The sequence below is a fragment of the Erpetoichthys calabaricus genome, chromosome 5 (assembly GCF_900747795.2).
Source record: "Erpetoichthys calabaricus chromosome 5, fErpCal1.3, whole genome shotgun sequence".
NCBI classification, from domain to species: domain Eukaryota; kingdom Metazoa; phylum Chordata; class Cladistia; order Polypteriformes; family Polypteridae; genus Erpetoichthys; species Erpetoichthys calabaricus.
Genome location: NC_041398.2, coordinates 138174423 through 138194622, shown reverse-complemented (window position 1 = coordinate 138194622; position 20200 = coordinate 138174423). Strand labels below are relative to the sequence as shown.

The 20200-nt window shown below is 38.3% G+C and overlaps 1 long non-coding RNA gene across 2 annotated transcripts in view; it reads left to right on the top strand.

Annotated features, from left to right (window-relative positions):
* LOC114651959 (uncharacterized) overlaps window positions 1-20200 on the top strand; it is a 62049-nt gene that overhangs the window by 29429 nt on the left and 12420 nt on the right. Inside the window, exon 3 of one of the 2 annotated variants that reach the window (XR_007934940.1) lies at window positions 13834-15161. The exons of the other annotated variant lie outside the window; for it this stretch is intronic. This is a non-coding gene — a long non-coding RNA (uncharacterized LOC114651959). Of the gene's footprint in view, window positions 1-13833; window positions 15162-20200 lie in introns of those variants that run through there. 2 annotated transcript variants of the gene reach the window in all.

The following is a 20200-nucleotide window of genomic DNA, read 5'->3' as shown; positions in this document are numbered from 1 at the left end:
GCAAGTAAGAAGCCGCCACTCTGTTATTTGTTTGTCTGTTTAGTCTGTCTGCACCCTGTCTTAAATATAAATAATAAATAGAGAAAGGTAACATAAATACAGTAGGAGCCTTACCAAATTATTTGATTACTGGCATTGCAGATGGCAAGACTGATAACTGACTAATAAGGTTAAATCTCTCCTCCCTTCTTACATTATTAAGACTCTCTGGATGGGCAAGTTAATATTCATTTTCATCTCCTACATTGCCAATTAAGTAAAAAAACAAACAATAAAGGAGATTCTGAATTTATTTACTATGCTGACTGTTTTTTCAGAGCGGTTTCTCAATATTGAGTGCATGTACTAATAAGAATCATTTATGTACTAAAGGGAGACTCATGCACCTCTGATTGTGAATATATTTGGGGATTTAACACATTTAAGGTGGGCCGGGATTACAAGTGTTTTCATAGGCTTTGGTAATTCTAGTGTTAATAAACTTGTAAACAGTATAATTGTAAGTATTCTTTATTGCATTTTATCAAAGATTTGTTTAAAAGAGATACAGTATGTAGTATTTTGTGGTGATACTCATGTCAATATATATTTAGATATTATCTTTCCATATTCCATCACATTTCTTATTCTCCTGTTTCTACCAGTTCTCTGCCTAGCATAACGCTGTCTTTTTCCAAAGTAATATCTATTAGCACTTAGAGATGTCTGGGTTTTTCCTGTCCACCTCTGGACACACAGATTTCAACACAAACAAAGAAGACTGTCTCTCATATGGAATAAGCAACGTAGTTTTGTCACCTAATATTTTACTAATTACAGATTTTTTACTAAGATTTTGTCTCACACATTATGTAATCATATACTTAATAAATATACTTAATCATATACTTAATAAACTTTTACTTAATTGACTATAGCCGAATACAAAATTGGGATGCTTCTTCCAGACCTGAGAGAGAGAGAGAGAGAGAGAGATGGAGACACTGTGTGGCCTGCTTATGTATATTGGAGGATTGAATAAGAGGGCTTTCACCTGAGACGGTCAGTTACACAGAAACCCATCGGCCTTGGTGCGAGATGTTCATGAGACAGGCAGCTGTTCTCTCAGAGCCGATGCATTTTCGACAGTAGGAGTGGAGTGTCATGGCTGCTGTGTAACCAATGGTCCTTTTAAGTTCATTTTATTTCTCCCTCGCATGACCTGATAGCTGTTTGTGCTCAGAGAACTACTGCTTTTGAGTATTGATACATTTATACATGACTACTTTTATGTAACAACCGAAGAACATTGTCAATTACCTGTATCTTTATTTAAAAGGTAGACAATCTTTAAAATTGGAATTCATCCATCCATTATCCAACCCGCTGAATCCGAACACAGGGTCACGGGGGTCTGCTGGAGCCAATCCCAGCCCACACAGGACACAAGGCAGGAACCAATCCCGGGCAGTGTGCCAACCCACCGCAGGTAAAATTGGAATTGATTTTTTTTTTATAATGTTAACCTTGCCAGCGCCACAGCCCTTTATTTGAAAACCATTGACTTACCCAGCAAGTGGTGTCGATTAATGACATTAAAAAAAAGCATATACCTTTGAAAATTAATCACATGCGTTAACATGTTAACTTTAACAGCCCTAATAATTATAATAAAATGATATTCAGTCCATCCTCATTTGCCAATTTCCAGTTTTTGACCTTGAATTTAACTTGTTACCTTCTCAAGCTTGAAAAGTACTAAATAAAATAAAGAGTAACAAATAGTCATCTTTATAAAATGATATATTGCTATATATACATTCCTCTTCAAAAGACTCAGATTGAAACATATATTTTTGTACAATTTGCAGTTACCTTTGACAGATCATGTCATTTAGGTCCCTTGCAGTATTGCCACAGCCAGCAGGCAGAGTTGTGAAAAAGAGATTTTTATCTAGCAAGTGGTTGGAATTATGTCAAATTAAATTGGACTGCTGTAGTGGAACAGCAAACGGCTTTAACCCCCACCAAGAGCATAGCCTGTTGCCCCACTGGCAATACTCAGCAATTCTTTTTTATATTACTTCTAGGTACATGATGGGACAGTCTTCATTACAGACACGTGTAGTCCTTCATGCATCATTGGACATCATATAGATGTATTATGTTCTGATAGACTATTTTTTAATTTTATTTAGCTGACGTGCCTTACCTGATAAATAGCAGGATTGAGTATCTTGTCCTATTATAATCTATTTGTTTCCCAAAACAACTGTATTGAGCATTCAATGAAGAAAGAGAAAAATACAATAAACTAATTTTTCTAATGTGTTTTTACAGTACAAGCCATCATATTAATACAAATGTGAGCATTTTCTAATGCTGTAAATGAAACAAAATGTTGACATAGTTTTAAAATTGGGCATCTCAGTGCTAGTGACATGTAGGGTTTCTATCAGAGGTAAAGAAGATGTCTGACAAAGCAAAGTCTGAACTGACATTTTGAGGAAGACTGACACAAACCTTTAAACTGGTACCTGTTGTACCTTTTTTGAAAAGAATACTTCTGCGCTCATCTGCATGAGAGGCACCTTTCTGTTGATCTATATTCAAATTAGTGTTATAAATCTGTTTTTTGTTTGTTTGCATTTATTCTAAATCAGTGTTGTTAATTTCCAGTTCTTATTTCATTATTATCACATTTTTTTTAACTTTAAATTGTGGCATCATATCAGTGTCATTTTTGTTTTTGCGGTCTCTTTTGGTCATTGCTATATTTAAGACAGCCATTTCATGATGGCAGCCATGCAATTTATGGTTGTTATGTCTGTTGCCAGTAACACAGAAGTCCTGGGGTTTATATCAATTAATCCAGCTAATTTAAGATGGTTGTATGCAATTCAGTTTGTCCACATGTATGGATAATTTGAAAAAACATAATTGCATATTAATTTAAATAGGGAAAGTATGTCAATTTCTTTCTTGATCTTTGTGCTTTATTTTTTTTGGCTAAGTTCAGTTTTTGATTTTCCATTTTTCTAACCTTTGTCTGTTCCCTGGTATTTTTTCTATTCCCTCCCTGAAAGTTTTTCATCTCTTGATCACTACAATACAATCAATACAATCAGCATCATTATGAAAAAACACCTCACCTTGTCTTTGCCATTTGCAAATCCTTATTTACGGCTGCATGTATATATTGTAAGAAAACGGGCTGCTAATATCAAGCAAATAATTTTGTGTATGTTATGTATTTGTTGCAGAAAAATTTATGGGATAATTATTTTTTCCACTAGCACCAGAAGTAAGGAAGAAACAATTTTTATTTTGAATTTCTTGTGAATATTCCAGGAACTAACTGCGAAATTCACAACAAGTGTAAAGCATGCTGACATGGTGCCTGATGCCAGCATAATGATGGCATCAGTTTTTCATACGCTTCAGTTCATGTCTTTATATAGAAGACAATCATAAGGCTGAATCATTGTCAAATATTCACTTTAGTTTGTATGGCAAGCTTGGAGGTACAATGCTCAACACTGCCTTCAGCTCCAAGAACTAAGGTTTGGTTGCCAGCTCAGTCACATTCTTCACTCACTTTGCAAGCTCTTCCTGTTTTTATGTGTAAATGAGAGGCTCAAATAAATGATCTTGATATGACACTGTATATAGATGTGCTCATGAGGACACCCAGAAATGAACTGTTGTCCAGTCTAGAGCTTGGTCCTGCCTTGTGCTAAATATTACCATCCTAGGATATGGCTCCCAGGTAATGGATAAAATATGTTTGGTAATCATAAGGGAAGAACTTGATATTTTTTCATTATGTTAAGAGTGCATCCACTTAAAAGCACAGCACTCTACACAGTAATTACAAGTCTAAGTAAAAGACTAAAAGAACATAAACAGTGAACAAAGTGTTACAAGCAGAGAAACACTGTGAAACATACCAAGATACACATAGATACAGTACATACATTCACATAATCAGGGTAGCTTTATGTTCAGATTTCAACGGTCTTAAGTCAGCTGCATGTTAAATGGATCACTCCGCAGGCAAACGACACTTTAATTTGAATAGAAAATGTCTAAAAATAGGTTCATCATTTGTAACAACACCCACTCTCAGGTAGTCTAAGTGCCACCACAGAGGCAGAGAACAGAAAGATAATGGGACTCTTAAAAATGGTGAATCAAAACAAGAAGTAATTAAAAAGCAAAATCAGAGAGCATTATGAAAAGGCATAGCAAAAACTCTTAACAAGAGTAAGCTGTATTAAAATAATAACTCTTCAGCCTTGCGATAAATGCTGTGATCTATATTAGCTCATTCCAGAGTTTGGGGGCTCTCTTAAAGGAAGAGCAGTAGTTCCAACTTGTAAATTATCTTATATTTTCTTTTTCAGACCACAATTTTACACCGGCATTTTTAAGAAACAATTTAGAAATGACACCTTGGACAATATGAAAACAGAACAGCACTAAAAAGCCGATTATATAAATTGTTGGAGATGCTGTGAAGTAAGCAAATGGTAAAAGCAAAAAGAGTCTTTCTTTATTCCTGTTAGAAACTTGCAAGACATTATTTCTAGCACTGCAGTAATCAGTAAGAGGTAAAACTAGTGCCACTGACATTTTCAAAATCTTACTGTAAAATAGCAACTTTCATTTGTGTGTCAGTTTCTTTCTAATAGAAATGCATATACACAGATTTCTTTTTACTCTTATGCTCATGCCATTTTTTGTTTCATACTGAACAATAAGTATATTTTGTCCCTAAAAATATAACATGTGAAGGACTCTCACATAATAGAGCATATTATGTCCTTAGTGGAAAGCAATTTATCTTTTCATTGACTAGCTGTCAAACACTCTACAAAACCAGGGCCAATTAGTTACCTGCTCTGTCTGGCAAAGCTAGCACATTGTATTCCAAGATCATTCAAACTTCTGATATTTCTGTTTCAGGCCATAAGAGACAGCAACAGCACTTTGAGTATACAGAGTTGACTGTTTATATTATTATGCTGTATATACTTACTTATACATTATATTATACACGGTGTATATATCGATATTTCATATGTGTACATACAGGATTGATGATTGGTGGGAGCTGAAGGTAGGAAAATGCAGAACACTTTTTAAAATTGTGCAACCTATATTTGAGCTTCTTCTGTCTTACTGTAAAAATGTAAAAAAAAACAGAAGGAAAAAAATCTTGGCTCTGAGTAAATTCAAAGGTAGTTCTAGCACAAAGGGTGTTAATCCTACAGTCTATACCAGGGGTCTCCAACACGTCGCTCGCAAGACCCATTTCCAAGTAGCTCGTCAAAAGGTTAATAAATCCTACATAAATTTGAAAACTTGATTAGTCAAATTAGGGGCGAGTGATCTTTCAAAAAAATCATATCATGATCCACAATCTGAACTGCAATCTATCTTTTCAATGTGGCATACACTTAAGAGAATATCGGGACTGAAACTCATCAGGACCTAAGTAACACTTTATTTTAAATATCAAACAAAGTTGAATTCAATCGTTCTCTCGTTCGCTAGCTAAGCAGAGTTAAGGAACATGCCCCAAAGCTGGCGAGTAAGTGAGGAAGGCCCCTCCCTTCGGGCTGTTGTGTGGATCTCGGATTCGTGCAAATAAATCGGTACCACAAGCAAACTATGATACATAGCGCAATGAGAGAAGTCTCAAAATCAACTGGACTGTTCAAGCAAGTTATAGAAAAAAACCCGATCTAAATCCGTTAAGTAATTCTCTTGTGAAATGCAGACAGACATACAGAGAGACAGACATTGGATTTGATATATTATATATTAGTAAACCTTCAAAATAATGTGCAGTTAAAGTTTCAACAGCATTCTCAGCATTTCTGGAGCTTAGTAGAGCCAGATAACTATAAGAATCTTCACCAAGCAGCTCTGAAAATGTCTGCTTTGTTTGGGTCTACATACCTCTGTGAATCTGCCTTTTCTGACATGAATGACAAGAAATCAAAGTTCAGAACAAGACTGACAGATGAACATTTAAATGACTCCATAAGAGTGAAACTAAGTGGCTACACTCTGTGGTATAGTGGGTCCACAGCTCATGTCAAAAGGGCCAGTTTTAAATAAATAATTGCCACACTCATGGCTTAGCGAGGGGGAGTGGTAAGTGTGGCGAATCAGTTCCCGGGGTAATTTGTGATGCTAGCGACTCTCGCTTAAGTGCACAGGTGAGGAGTCGTCTGCATCCGTATTTGTTCCTGGGAGCTGTTGATTGCCACAGCTGATCCACGTCCCTGTATTATATAGTAGCACGAGGCGGCTAGCAAGGAGGATAAAGAAAAGAAAGAAACGGAGGTTGCAGGAGTGACGCTGAAAGCAGAAAGCAGTGTGGAGAAAGCCGGTGCGTGAGTGATAAGGAGAGCGAGCAAGCAAGCGCAGGCTCGCTCTGTATACAAGCAGCTGGGAGAGGTGAGCCCAAGTGAGATGTCTGGCCGGCACCTAAGGGCTGACGGTAGTGGTCGCTCCTGCTGAGCACTTGTTTAGAGCAGGAGTGACCGGGAGAAGGTTGGCTCGTCGCAGCAAAGGCAGCTGGAGTCGGAGATTGGGAAGAGAAACCCCAGTGTGAGCATCCTGGTCGCTGGGGAGCCCAAGTCTCGGTCTGGGTGAGTAGAACCGGAGCCAGGGATTGGAAGGCCACCAGACCAGATCTGCAAAGAAGGTCAGCTGCAGGTAGGGCAACTCTCCTGTTGTGAATCCCGATGGGAGAAGCAGGGGAGCCGCCAAGTAAAAAGAAGGCACCAGGCTTTGTTTTTAAAGAGACTGCTTCCAGTCATTGCTTTAACCTCATTTTAAAGGATTTATTTATGTATTGTTTTTATCTCCACTTTGCACCTGTTTTTACTGGATTATTTATTTAAGGATATGAAGCACTGCACTATTTATTTGGACACTGTTTTGATTGTTTTTAATAAAAGCACTTGGCAATTTAGCACCATCCCCTTGCTCCATTTGTTGTGCCTCACTGCCGAGCTCATTGGTGACATTACCGACGGTGTCAGGTTTAAGGGCTCCCATACGCAATAAGGGAGCATGGAGCGGACCTGCATCGTCACACACTCCACCATACACACTCTTGTTGACTCCATGCAGTGCCAGTCATCTGACTAACTAAAAAACACATCACACATGCAAACATGTGAATACTCTTGTAAAGTGAAACAATGACATGTAACAAAATGATAAATGAATAAGTAATATCTGTGTATTTGGAATTGCATTGTTTTGTTTTGACAGCATTCATGTTTTAATTCAATAGTGTGAGATAAACTAGAAAATGCATACAGACATACAAAACGCACTTGCAAGTGATCTAAATATTGTTTTGTGATGTTTTAATGCAAAATGTGTGTTGTGGACACCAACATTTTGTAAATGTTCAGGCAAAACAAGCTTATTCAGTTTGTTTGGGTTGAAATAAGCTATGAGATAAAATATTAGAAAACATGAGAAGCTCTCTGCCATTTTCATTTTTCAAAAGTAGCTCTCAGGAGAAAATAGGTTGGAGACCCCTGGTCTATACCAATGTATGAAAAAATGGTACTATTGTAACAGTTCTCATATTTAAAATAATGTCTAGAGGTCAAGTTATACAGAAACTGATAATTTAGTTAAGTAAATTCAACTGTAAATTGAGAACAAAGACTGTAATCATTGTAGCAAATAAACAAAAGGAAAATAAGAAAACTTAAAAGCCTCTCCGGGCTTTGAACTTTTGAATATCAGGTATTGTAATTGCCCGCTTACCTTTAACTATGTGTCACAAAACACTCTCATCTCGTCCACAGCCAAACTCTCTATTTCTTCCTGCGTAAATAATCCACTCTTTTACAGTTGAGCCCTTGGCCTGATTGTCATCTCTAAGGCTTGAGTTCTCTCTGATGACCCCATATTCCTTAGAAATCAGTTCCCTTAAAAAAGCCATATCTCCAAGTGAGCCCTCTTGTTGCCTCACTATATATAATGGTAAGCTGCTGCTATGGTACCACCACTGTGCCATGTGCAAATTATCCTGTTGACAGGGCTACTCATCACCAAGTATACAGTATATCCCCACAGACTAGTGTGCAAAAGTCATAGGCTACCCAAAAAAAATCATTTTTAAAGGTAGGTATATGGGCAGTATTTTTTATTTTGTTTGTAGAAACAAATATATTGCTTAACATTTAAATAAATAAAAAATAAACAGTGGCAACATAAAAAGCAGATTTACTAATACATTGACATGGCTAGAACAACACAGGTCTGATCTCTAAATATCTCCTAAATAAATGCTCCAGGCATTCTGTGTATTTGTTAAATATGACCAATAGCACACCTATTTCAGATTAATCTGATTAGCTGAACCAGGCATGCAATTAATGCAATTTACAAATAAATCAGTATCTTGGGTGGTAATCACAAATATTGGGGTGCATCAAATAAAGGTTTTAAAAATGGCTTATCAAACACACTTATATTAGACAGACGTAATACAGCAGTGAAAAATAAGCGATAAGTTCACCTTTGACAATAAGTATGGGTTGATCATATCTGATGACCAAGGGCCTTATGTATAACTAAAACATGTCGTATGGACAAAACTGGAAATGTGTGTGCACACAAAAAAGTTCAGATGCATAAAACTGTGCGTACACCATGTTCCATGCACTTCCCCTTTATAAATCCAAATGAACATGAAATTTAATGAATGTGCACACGACCTATAGCTCCACCCCGACTCCTCCCAGAATTTTGCATATTTTAATATGCAAGTCAATATAAATATCACCTTCTGTTCAGTGTTTGGTTAAAAAAACAATGGAAAAGGCACGTGAAAAAAAGAAGAATTTCAGCAAATGCGAAGTGGAGGCTTGGAAAAATGTACTATTTGTTGGCTTACGCCGTGGTATAAGCAGCAAAAGCATGGAGAAGACACTCGAAAGTTCAAGTTCAGAAATTTGCACAGTGCCCAAAAGAATAAAGAAGTGTTCATATATCATAGTCGATGTGAAAAGGCTGTTTCATCTGTTTATTCTGTTTCAGACAATATTACAAAAATTGACCTCCATGCGATGCTCAGGCGTTGATGGTGCTGCTGTATCAAGCACGTCTTTGGGTGCTGGCTGCACACCTCTGCCTCAGAAACCGCTGGAAGGCCATCTGGCTGTGTGCTGACGGACACTGTTCTGAATCATAAAATGCAATAGTGGATGCTGTAAGAGATGTGACCAATGAACTAAGGAATATAAGGACTGTACTATATGATATTGACCAGAAATTAAGTGATTTTGGTTAAAAAAGAAATGCTGCATCTGATTACATTTTTACATTCTGCTAATTACATTGAAACCTAGTAGTAACGCTGTCCGATTTGGCTGATCATTTGGTGGGTCAGGGTCAGGTTCATCATAATGCATCTGTTCAGGTACAGGCAAGCCATGATTGTGTGCCACATTATGCAACAAGCTACATGCTTGCACAATGCGACACAGTTTCAGTGCAGCACATTAACACCAGAATTACCAGAGTCTACGAAAAAACTCGTAGATCCGGCCCACCTTAAATCGCTTCTTAAATCCGTTCACACCTCTCCGCCAGCGTCTTTTGTCCTCTAAATGTGCTGATAAAAGACAAGCTGCCAGCAGCCGGCTATTCCATCCCCCCTCCGACTTAGAACGTGAACGCACTTTTCCCAGCTCATGCCTTGATTGATTGTCTGGGAGTGAACTGAAGTTTTAGAGTTGAAATAATAGATCGTTATTTGGAACACACGCATTCTATCTATCTATCTATCTATCTATCTATCTATCTATCTATCTATCTATCTATCTATTCCATGTGTGTACCGTTTCTACAGTAATCTGTGTAAACACATTGTTAAAACAGAAACTTTTTCAGATTTTAGTAATAAATGTTACACAATGTAGGCATAAACTATAGAATGTGTAAAGCCCAAGTTCCTAAGATCAAATAAACACTTTCACAAAAGCTTCACACACCCTACAATGGTTCATGTGGCGTAGTGTGCTAAGATTTGCCTCTCAGAGCGAGTAGCTTTTCTCTGCCTCACAAACATGAGTTCAATTCCCCGCTGGGGATAAAGAGTTACTTCTTTTTTTTCTTTTTAACCTCAAACTGACATAAAATTTGTAAATTGGTATGCACTGTCAGTTAATGAGATCGTTATATTTTCATGTGGGATGCTCCTTTTAAAATATTTTTTTAACAATTGAGACTGCAATTAACATGAACAACTGTCCTTATAACTTATTTTTTTCAAGATCCATAACACACAGACAGACAGAGCACTGCGTAATACAGAGACAGACAGGCAGAGATATACAAATAAACAGGGAAGGCACATGTACTGAAAGAAAAAAAAAATCAACATGTGCGTTGTTTCTGCAGCACTGAATAAGCTCACGGCGCTCTAACATCCCCCCTCCCCCCCGATCTGGCTCTCTAAGTAACAGCACAAGCACAGACGCAAACCAAGTATAATCAAGAGTCCCGGTTCGATCCCCACTCACTCCTATATTTGCCGTTTTCAGTAGTAAGCTGCTCTTTTTGTTAATATTATACAGTACAAACATGCACTTGGTTTGTGTCTGTACTTGCGCTGTTACTTAGAGAGTCAGATCAGGGGAGGGGTGATGTTAGAGCGGGTGAGCTCATTCAGTGCTGCAGAAACAACGCACATGTTGATCTTTTTTTTCTTTCAGTACATGTGCCTTCCCTGTTTATTTGTATATCTCTGCCTGTCTGTCTCTGTATTACACAGTGCTCTGTCTGTCTGTGTGTTATGGATCTTGAAAAAATAAGTTATAAGGACAGTTGTTCATGTTAATTGCAGTCTCAATTGTTAAAAAAACATTTTAAAAGGAGCATCCCACATGAAAATATAACGATCTCATTAACTGACAGTGCATACCAATTTACAAATTTTATGTCCGTTTGAGGTTAAAAAGAAAAAAAGAAGAAACACTTTATCCCCTGTGGGGAATTGAACTCATGTTTGTGAGGCAGAGAAAAGCTACTCACTCTGAGAGGAAACGCTTACCGCACTACGCCACAGAAACTGTTGTATAATCTTTGAAGCTTTTGTGAAAGTGTTTATTTGATCTTTGGAACTCGGGCTTTACACATTCTATAGTTTATGCCTACATTTTGTAACATTTATTACTAAAATCTGAAAAAGTTTCTGTTTTAACAATGTGTTTACACAGATTACTGTAGAAACGGTACACACATGGAATGCGTGTGTTCCAAATAACGATCTATTATTTCAACTCTAAAACTCCAGTTCACTCCCAGACGATCAATCAAGGCATGAGCTGGGAAAAGTGCGTTCACGTTCTAAGTCGGAGGGGGGATGGAATAGCCGGCTGCTGGCAGCTTGTCTTTTATCAGCACATTTAGAGGACAAAAGATGCTGGCGGAGAGGTGTGAACAGATTTAAGAAGCGATTTAAGGTGGGCCGGATCTACAAGTTTTTTCGTAGACTCTGGTAATTCTAGTGTTAATAGAGTGGAAATGCTTTCTATAAAAGCACAGTCTTTGTGAGCAATTGGGATGATTTTTGGGGAAAGCCTGGATTTTTCAAAAGAGATGGTCTTCATTCTAACTGGAGGAGCTCTTTTGTATTATCCCAAAATATGGCAGCAAAACTTCCTGGCTGACTAATTAGAGCACCATCCAGGCTGCAGTCATGTGATCTTAAATCACACCCTGTTGCTTATCCCACCTGTTACTTTCCTAAAGACGTTTGCCCATAATCCTTGTTGTAGGGCATCTAGTAAATTTAGCCATAATGCAGACTTTAAATTACTTGCTAACCAAAAAATAAGGTGTATAATTAGACCAAGAGATACAACCAGACCCTCCGCCACATGCACCTGTAATAGAAACTTAGTTCAAGTATGCAGTTTTAAATGTTGTTTATTGAACATTTGCTCTCTTGGAAGTAAAGCTGTTTTGGTAAATAATATTATATTAAGTACAAAATCTGATCTGTGTCTTCTCACTGAAATCTGGCTTAGTAAATGTGACACTGTTCCCCTAGCTGAGGCGTCACCAGATGGATACACATACTTTCATAAATTTAGATATTCTGGTTGAGGAGGAGGCCTTAGAATAATTTATTGTGATAAAATGCAAATCGCTTCTAAACATTTAGGCGTCTTCACATCCTTTGAGGCATTCATTTTAAATATTAAAACAGATTCCAACATAATTGTAATGCTAGCCTACAGACCACCAGGGCCATATTCATTGTTCATGACTGAATTTGGCAACCTTTTAACGGATTTGGCTATACATTATGATCACGAAGTGTAATGAACACTTTGTTCAAGTTCAAGTTCAAAATTTATTGTCATGTGCACAGTAAGGAAACATGTTTCCCTGTACAATGAAATTCTTTCTTTGCTGTCCACACCAAATGACAAACTGACACTTTTAGCAAATGCTTTACTTATTTGTTACATTCGGCAGGATTTTGTCAGATTATCCAAGGTGCAACTCATAATCATAACCACACATTAGATTTAATTATAACTTGCAAAGTTGAAATTCAAAATTAAAATATTACTCCATTAAATGAAGTTATTTCCAATCACTACTTAATTACGTTTGATTTGGTTCTGTCCTTACCAATACACTCAACAGATTAAAACAAAGACAGTGCGACATCTAGATATTAATTCTGGTTCAAAATTTATAGATACTTTGAGTAAATCAGATCAGGTAATTTCAAACGTAAATGTGGAAAACAATTTAGATCAACTAACATCACATTATAATATGACCTTGAGAGATGCCCTGGATGCTGCGGCTCCTTTTAAAACAAAAGTGATCAAAGCACATAGAAACTCTCACTGGTTTAATGAGAACACCCCAGCTCTTAAATTAGAGTGTCGAAAACAGGAGTACAGATGGAGAACAACAAAGCTGCAGGTCTTTCAAATTGCAAGAACAGAGAAAACTAAAAAATATTAAAAAGCTTCCTCAGAATACTATTCTGAAATAAAAGATAGCAATAATAAAAATCCTCGGGTACTGTTTAGAACAGTGGCTAATTTAACAAATGGGAATTCAGATCTACAGAGCAAAATACCAACAGACATTAGCGGTACAGACTTTATGAACTTAAATTAAAAATATAAGATCCCAGATCTCAGCATCACAGTGCAAACCGCATACTGGCTTGGCAGACCCTGTCTTACATTGCATTCAACACTTTAGAAATTTTATTCCTGTAACAGAACAGGAAGTACTAATGACAGAAGTTTGACATGAAGTGTATAATGTGTGAAGACTGAAGTCCAAATATCAAATAAACACTTTCACAAAAGGTATAAGTACAACAAAACAAGTGTGCCTTTAGTTAAGAATATAACCGAAGAAAAAGAAATCGGGTTAGGGTACAACATTGACATAACTGCTTGGCTGGTGTAGAGGTAAGAACTGTTGACTGATAATCAAGAAGTTGGGGGTTCGATTCCGGGACCTTCCTAGATTTACCGTTTTTTGAGTAGTGAGCTGTTCTTATTCTTACTATTATAAAAAAAAAAGAAACATCAAGAAACATCCACTGACACATAAGAACAATGCAGCTGCACCAGACACAAAGGCGAAAGATGGCACCATTTGGATGTAGCAAGTGGTTGGACGTCATCCTGCCAGTCAGTCTGCCCCACACATGTCCTTCAACAAAACAGCAGGGCCTACAGAGCTCTATATAAATCGTCACACACGTACGACTAGGGGATTTGGGAGGCGGCACTAATGCTCTCTTCTCCTTCACACCCACAGGAAAACAACAGAATAAAAAGCCTTACCACAAGAAACGGCTCTGATCTTCCCCGAAGAATAACACCATATTGCTCTACTAAGTTCATCGCACCTTCAGCTTCCTCCTGACGTCATCTCCGACCATTCTCCAACCCCCATCATTTCCGTCAGCGTATTTCCTGTTTTCATTAAGCCTCCTCCATAAAAACTCCAAGAACCCATACTATGTTGTCAGAAGTGTATTTATTGTGCAACTTTGACTGAGGCAACCTTGAACTGGAACTTCTGGCCAGTATATGGGGGAGACTCTACAACTGTTTACCTATCTTGTGTCTCTTGATTTATTACTATATATATATATATATATATATATATATATATATATAGTACTCCACCTCCCCTCACCCCACTGTCACTCCACAGATCGCCGTGTTTTGGCCAAAAGAGTGGATCCGAGCACTCACCATCTATGAGGTAGGTGTACAGGACAGAAAAGTAAGTTTCCCAGGGCAATCAGACCCTGGGCCTGACACCTACTTCACGGATCCTGCCTTCCAGATTGTGCTTTTTTCAGCTGCAGCCTCTTCTTCTGCTACACTGATCCAGGTGTTGCTTGTGACGGTGGGCGACTGGGTGCCCACTGCTTTCAGCCCTCACCTGGGCTTCTTCTTCCTCATCAATAGTAGCTGTGCTTCCATGGGCCTTCGCGACCTCTTGACGAACACTGTGCTGCTGCTAGGGTGCATCTCGCCACTGTGGTGTGTGTGTGCGTGCCTCTCACTTTGCTGCGTGTCTCGCACTGTCATGTTGGGTTGGGCCACAATAATTATTTAAGGGTCTCCTGCCAGCAGACGGCCAGGAGTCCCATCTGGGATGCCAATTGTGATGCCACCCGCCCTAACCCTCACACAGACAGGCAGAACACAAGTTAAGCACACAACACGCTCTTTTATTTTCTACTGGAAAGTGCTTTCCCTTGCTCCCCAGACCCACACAGTACAACAAAGCACTAAAGCACCAACATAGTCCCTTCGTCGCCACCTTCAGTCCTCCACACAGGCTTTGTCCTCTTCCTCCCAACTCTGGTTGTTGGATGCTGAAGACTGGCCACTTTTTATAGGGCGCCTGGAGTCCCTAGCAAGCTTCCTCCAGCAGCACTTATGGGTGTGGTGGAAATGCTGCCAAATAGGGCCCTGCAAATGTCCATGCGCCCCCTGGAGGTGGCCACAGGCCAAAACAGGGTTGAGCCTCTAAGCTCATAACTCGTGGTCCCACTGGAAACCAAGGGGACTGCCCTCTATCAGTTCCGGGGAGACCCAGTCCTTGCATAATCCGGGTGTCCGACCATTCGCCACAATATTTATAATATTTATAATATATATATATATATATATATATATATATATATATATATATATATATATATATATATATATATATATAGTCACGCACGAGTGCATGGGGAGCAGTTAAAGGACTCAGACCACATCGCAACAACCCATGCTGAAGGACAGAAGCAGCGCACTAACCTTTCTCTTCTTGTCTCATCAGCCAGAATGAGGACTCGCCACTGTAAGAAAGCGTGACATAAACAAAATAAAGCCATACTTCCGGGTTCCTGCATACCCTCCAGTCACGAGCTGATGACGTCTCCATCCCAGCATTCCTCCCTGTTTTCCCAGCATCCCTGATTCAATTTCCTGTCCCTCTGTATAAATGTTTCCTAATTTGCTTTGTATTTTGTCCAGTGTGACCATTTGAGTTGTATTGTGGGGACGATACTTTACGTTGCAAATAAACCAAGGTGGAAACCCCTCAAAATTAAACCTGTGTTACTTTATTCTTTCACAATATATATATTGTACTCAGGACCCAACAGTTTGTGTTTTAGAGTTACACCACAAAAATGCAAAACAAAAAATTCTAATTTAATTGAGCAAAGGTACCACAGTGACTAAAATCCCTACTATGGTTTCTTCACTGTGTATAAGTAATAAAAGTTCTATTGACAAATGTATATATAGCAATGTGTCTGGACCCCCTATTGTTGCTTCATCTATAATGATCATTCACATTTGCTTACAAATGACAGCTGTAGCGAACCTTTTTATTGGCTTTGTCAGATATCTGTCACATCATTTATTTTTTGAGCTTTACTTGTGGTTTCCTAAACATTCAAACATATTCACTGAGCATTCCAGCACTGCAATAAGAATAGAAACAAGCAGGAAAAAATCACAGGTATGCACCCTCTGCCTTAGGCACTGCCCTTACCAGTTTAATGTAATGCATTTTTGACAGCTCTCGCTGGCACACAGCACTAATTAAAAAATCAGTGCCAGTTTATCTAGTATGTCCTACAGCAAAGAAAAAAAATAACATTTAAAAATACATTGCATAAACTGATAACAGAAAGTGATTTTTAACTAATATACCAAATAGAAGTAGCATATATAAAGTAAAGTAAACTAAAACAAATCTCACAAAAATAAATACTTGTTCATAACAAAACACGTAAATAAAAAAGACATTAAAACGTTAAAATGGAGGCCCAAAGGCACAAAGCAAATGATTATGGGTCTTGTATGGGTAATACATGTCTACATATCAATGTACCATACTCCAGACATGAAATACTTCCTCCACTTTCTGTTTCTCTGACACTGGTTCTCTTTCTCCCAACAACTGAGTGCTTACCCGCAACTCACCTTCCAACCCTATATTCACTACAACTATGACAGCGTATTGTCTTTAAATCTAATTCCAATATAAATTTCAAGCCCCACAATTACTTCTAGTGTGAAGTGTGGCCCTATAATAGTAACAGGAACATTAGGCTCGAGAACTGCATAGTGGCCATGGTGTTCTTATACCACTGAATCTTAAATTGGAATAAAGGAAAATATATTCTAGGCATCTTCCCAACTGCTTGAACTATTTGAGGGACTGCACTTCTTACTGGGACCATGTGCCTTATAGTGGCCAGGATGTTCTGTCATCTAAGGTGGTCCCACTTTGTCTTCACTCCCTGGCTGTCTCTCCATCTTAACTAAATGTCAGAAAAACATGGCAGCTGCTAGGTTATTTGCCCTATCCCATGTTCTACTTCAGGTTGCTTCACTCCATCACATATGCTATTTCCACTAACTACTGTTCTGCTCTATCTCTATCCCTTCCTCAGTCACTGTTAGGGCCTTGTCCTGTACTATCTCACCCTGCCTGCTATCCTATATAAAATTAAGAAAAAATTCCACCGAAAATAAAATGGTAAAAGCTATCTTTTAGATAGAAATCCAGTATGCATAAATCATCATTAAACATCTAAAACAATCACATATTCTGTCACTTTAGGGCCTGCAAGTTTCACAACAGATTGTAAAAAAAAAAAGATGAAGAGGAAATTTAGGCCTCTCGTGAAGCCAAAACACATTATCTTTTGAAAAAAGATACATTTCATTAAAACAGAACAATGCAATATACTGTACATTTTTTAATGTAGGTAATAGAAATTATACTGAACACCTGATCGAACCATCAGAGAATTTTACATGTAAGTTTCTGAAGGATCTATAATAAAATCAAACACAGTCTAATATTAATGAATTCTTCCAGTTTTGGTGAAAACTTTGATTTGAATTGAAAGTTTATAGTAAAAGGGATATTACATAATTTTTAAATTGTTCTTAATAAATGCACACAAAACAACTAATGGTTGATAGGCCCCCAAAAGACGCATAAAAGCAGGCTAGGCCTCAATCCAGATACCCTGACCCTAAACGCCACTCCACTCCATCAAGGGTCCTTAAAACTTCGAAATACTTTAAATTTTAATAAACAACACATTGTACTATGACACAATCTTGAGGGATTAGCATTTCCATTACTATGCCAAAGCTCCTATCATCCTGTTATTCACCAGGAAATCACCATTTCTGACATTGACAGAATGGTATTTAGACCAGTCAGATCACATCAGATTATGTTTTATTTTTTGTGGTTATTTTTGTTAGGTGCTTCTTGGTTATTTAATGTCTGGTTGTTTAAAAATAACTGTGTTTTTTCAGTAGTGATTAGGATTGGTGAACGATTGGTTAGAATTTTTAGTTTTTGACTTGTATTTGACCATATCTTACTCACCCAGTCCTCCTATTAAAATTTTCTGTACCTCACTGAGACCAAAACAAAAGGAATAAACCCTGAACAGGACACCAGCACATCACAGGGTGAACACACTCATGGGCCAGTTTAACAAAGCCAATCCACCTAACTTGCATGTGTTTGAACTATGGGGGGTAATTGGAGCACCTGGAGAAAGTCCTAACGGATACAAGGAGAACATTCAAACTCCACACAAACTGTAGAGCACCCAAGATGTGAACCCTGGTCTTCTTATTGCAAGGCAGTAGCACTCCCACTATGCCACTGTGTTGCTCCCTAAACATTAACACAAAATAATAAACATTCCAATATTAATAAAATTTGCATACAGTTAGGTCCATAAATATTTGGACAGAGACAACTTTTTTCTGATTTTGGTTCTGTGCATTACCACAATGATTTTTAAATGAAACAACTCAGATGTCGTTGAAGTGTAGACTTTCAGCTTTAATTCAGTGGGCTGAACAAAACGATTGCATAAAAATGCGAGGCAACTAAAGCATTTTTTTTAACACAATCCCTTCATTTCAGGGGCTCAAAAGTAATTGGACAAATTAAATAGCTGGAAATAAAATGTTCATTTCTAATACTTGGTTGAAAACCCTTTGCTGGCAATGACAGCCTGAAGTCTTGAACTCATGGACATCACCAGTTGCTGGGTTTCCTCCTTTTTAATGCTCTGCCAGGCCTTTACTGCAGCGGCTTTCAGTTGCTGTTTGTTTGTGGGCCTTTCTGTCTGAAGTTTAGTCTTCAACAAGTGAAATGCATGCTCAATTGGGTTAAGATCAGGTGACTGACTTGGTCATTCAAGAATTTTCCACTTCTTTGCTTTAATAAACTCCTGGGTTGCTTTGGCTGTATGTTTTGGTCATTGTCCATCTGTATCATGAAACGCCGCCCAATCAATTTGACTGCATTTAGCTGGATTTGAGCAGACAGTATGTCTCTGAACACCTCAGAATTCATTCGGCTGCTTCTGTCCTGTGTCACATCATCAATAAACACTAGTGTCCCAGTTCCACTGGCAGCAATGCATGCCCAAGCCATCACACTGCCTCCACCGTGTTTTTACAGATGCTTTGGATGCTTTTTGGTATGCTTTGGATAATGAGCTGTTCCACGCCTTCTCCATACTTTTTTCTTGTCATCATTCTGGTAGAGGTTGATCTTGGTTTCATCTGTCCAAAGAATGTTTTTTCCAGAACGGTGCTGGCTTTTTTAGATGTTCTATAGCAAAGTCCAATCTAGCCTTTCTTTTCTTGAGGCTTATGAGTGGCTTGCACCTTGCAGTGCACCCTCTGTATTTACTTTCATGCAGTCTTCTCTTTATGGTAGACTTGGATATCGATACGCCTACCCCCTGGAGAGTGTTGTTCACTTGGTTGGCTGTTGTGAAGGGGTTTCTCTTCACCATGGAAATGATTCTGCAATCATCCACCACTGTTGTCTTCCGTGGACGTCCAGGTCTTTTTGCTTTGCTGAGTTCACAAGTGCTTGCTTTCTTTCTCAGGATGTACCAAACTGTAGATTTAGCCACTTGTAATATTTTAGCAATTTCTCGGATGGGTTATTTCTGTTATCGCAGCTTAAGGATGGCTTCTTTCACCTGCATTGAGAACTCCTTTGACCGCATGTTGTCTGTTCACAGCAAAATCTTCCACATGCAAGCACCACACATCAAATCAACTCCAGGCCTTTTATCGGCTTAATTGATAATGACATAACGACGGACTTGCCCACACCTGCCCATGAAATAGCCTTTGAGTCAATTGTCCAATTACTTTTGAGCCCCTCAAATGATGGGATTGTGTTAAAAAATGCTTTAGTTGCCTCACATTTTTATGCAATCATTTTGTTCACCCCACTGAATTAAAGCTGAAAGTCTGCACTTCAACTGCATCTGAGTTGTTTCATTTAAAATTCATTGTGGTAATGTACAGAACCAAAATTAGAAAAAAGTTGTCTCTGTCCAAATATTTATGGACCTAATTGTAATTGCAAAACCATGTAAAAGTAATTCAAAAACAACAAAATATTATAAAAACAATAAAACAAGCTGGCGGCACAGTGGCGCAGTGGGTAGTGCTGCTGCCTCACAGTTAGGAGACCCAGGTTCGCTTCCCGGGTCCTCCCTGTGTGGAGTTTGCATGTTCTCCCTGTGTCTGTGTGGGTTTCCTCCCACAGTCCAAAGACATGCAGGTTAGGTGCATTGGTAATCCTAAATTGTCCC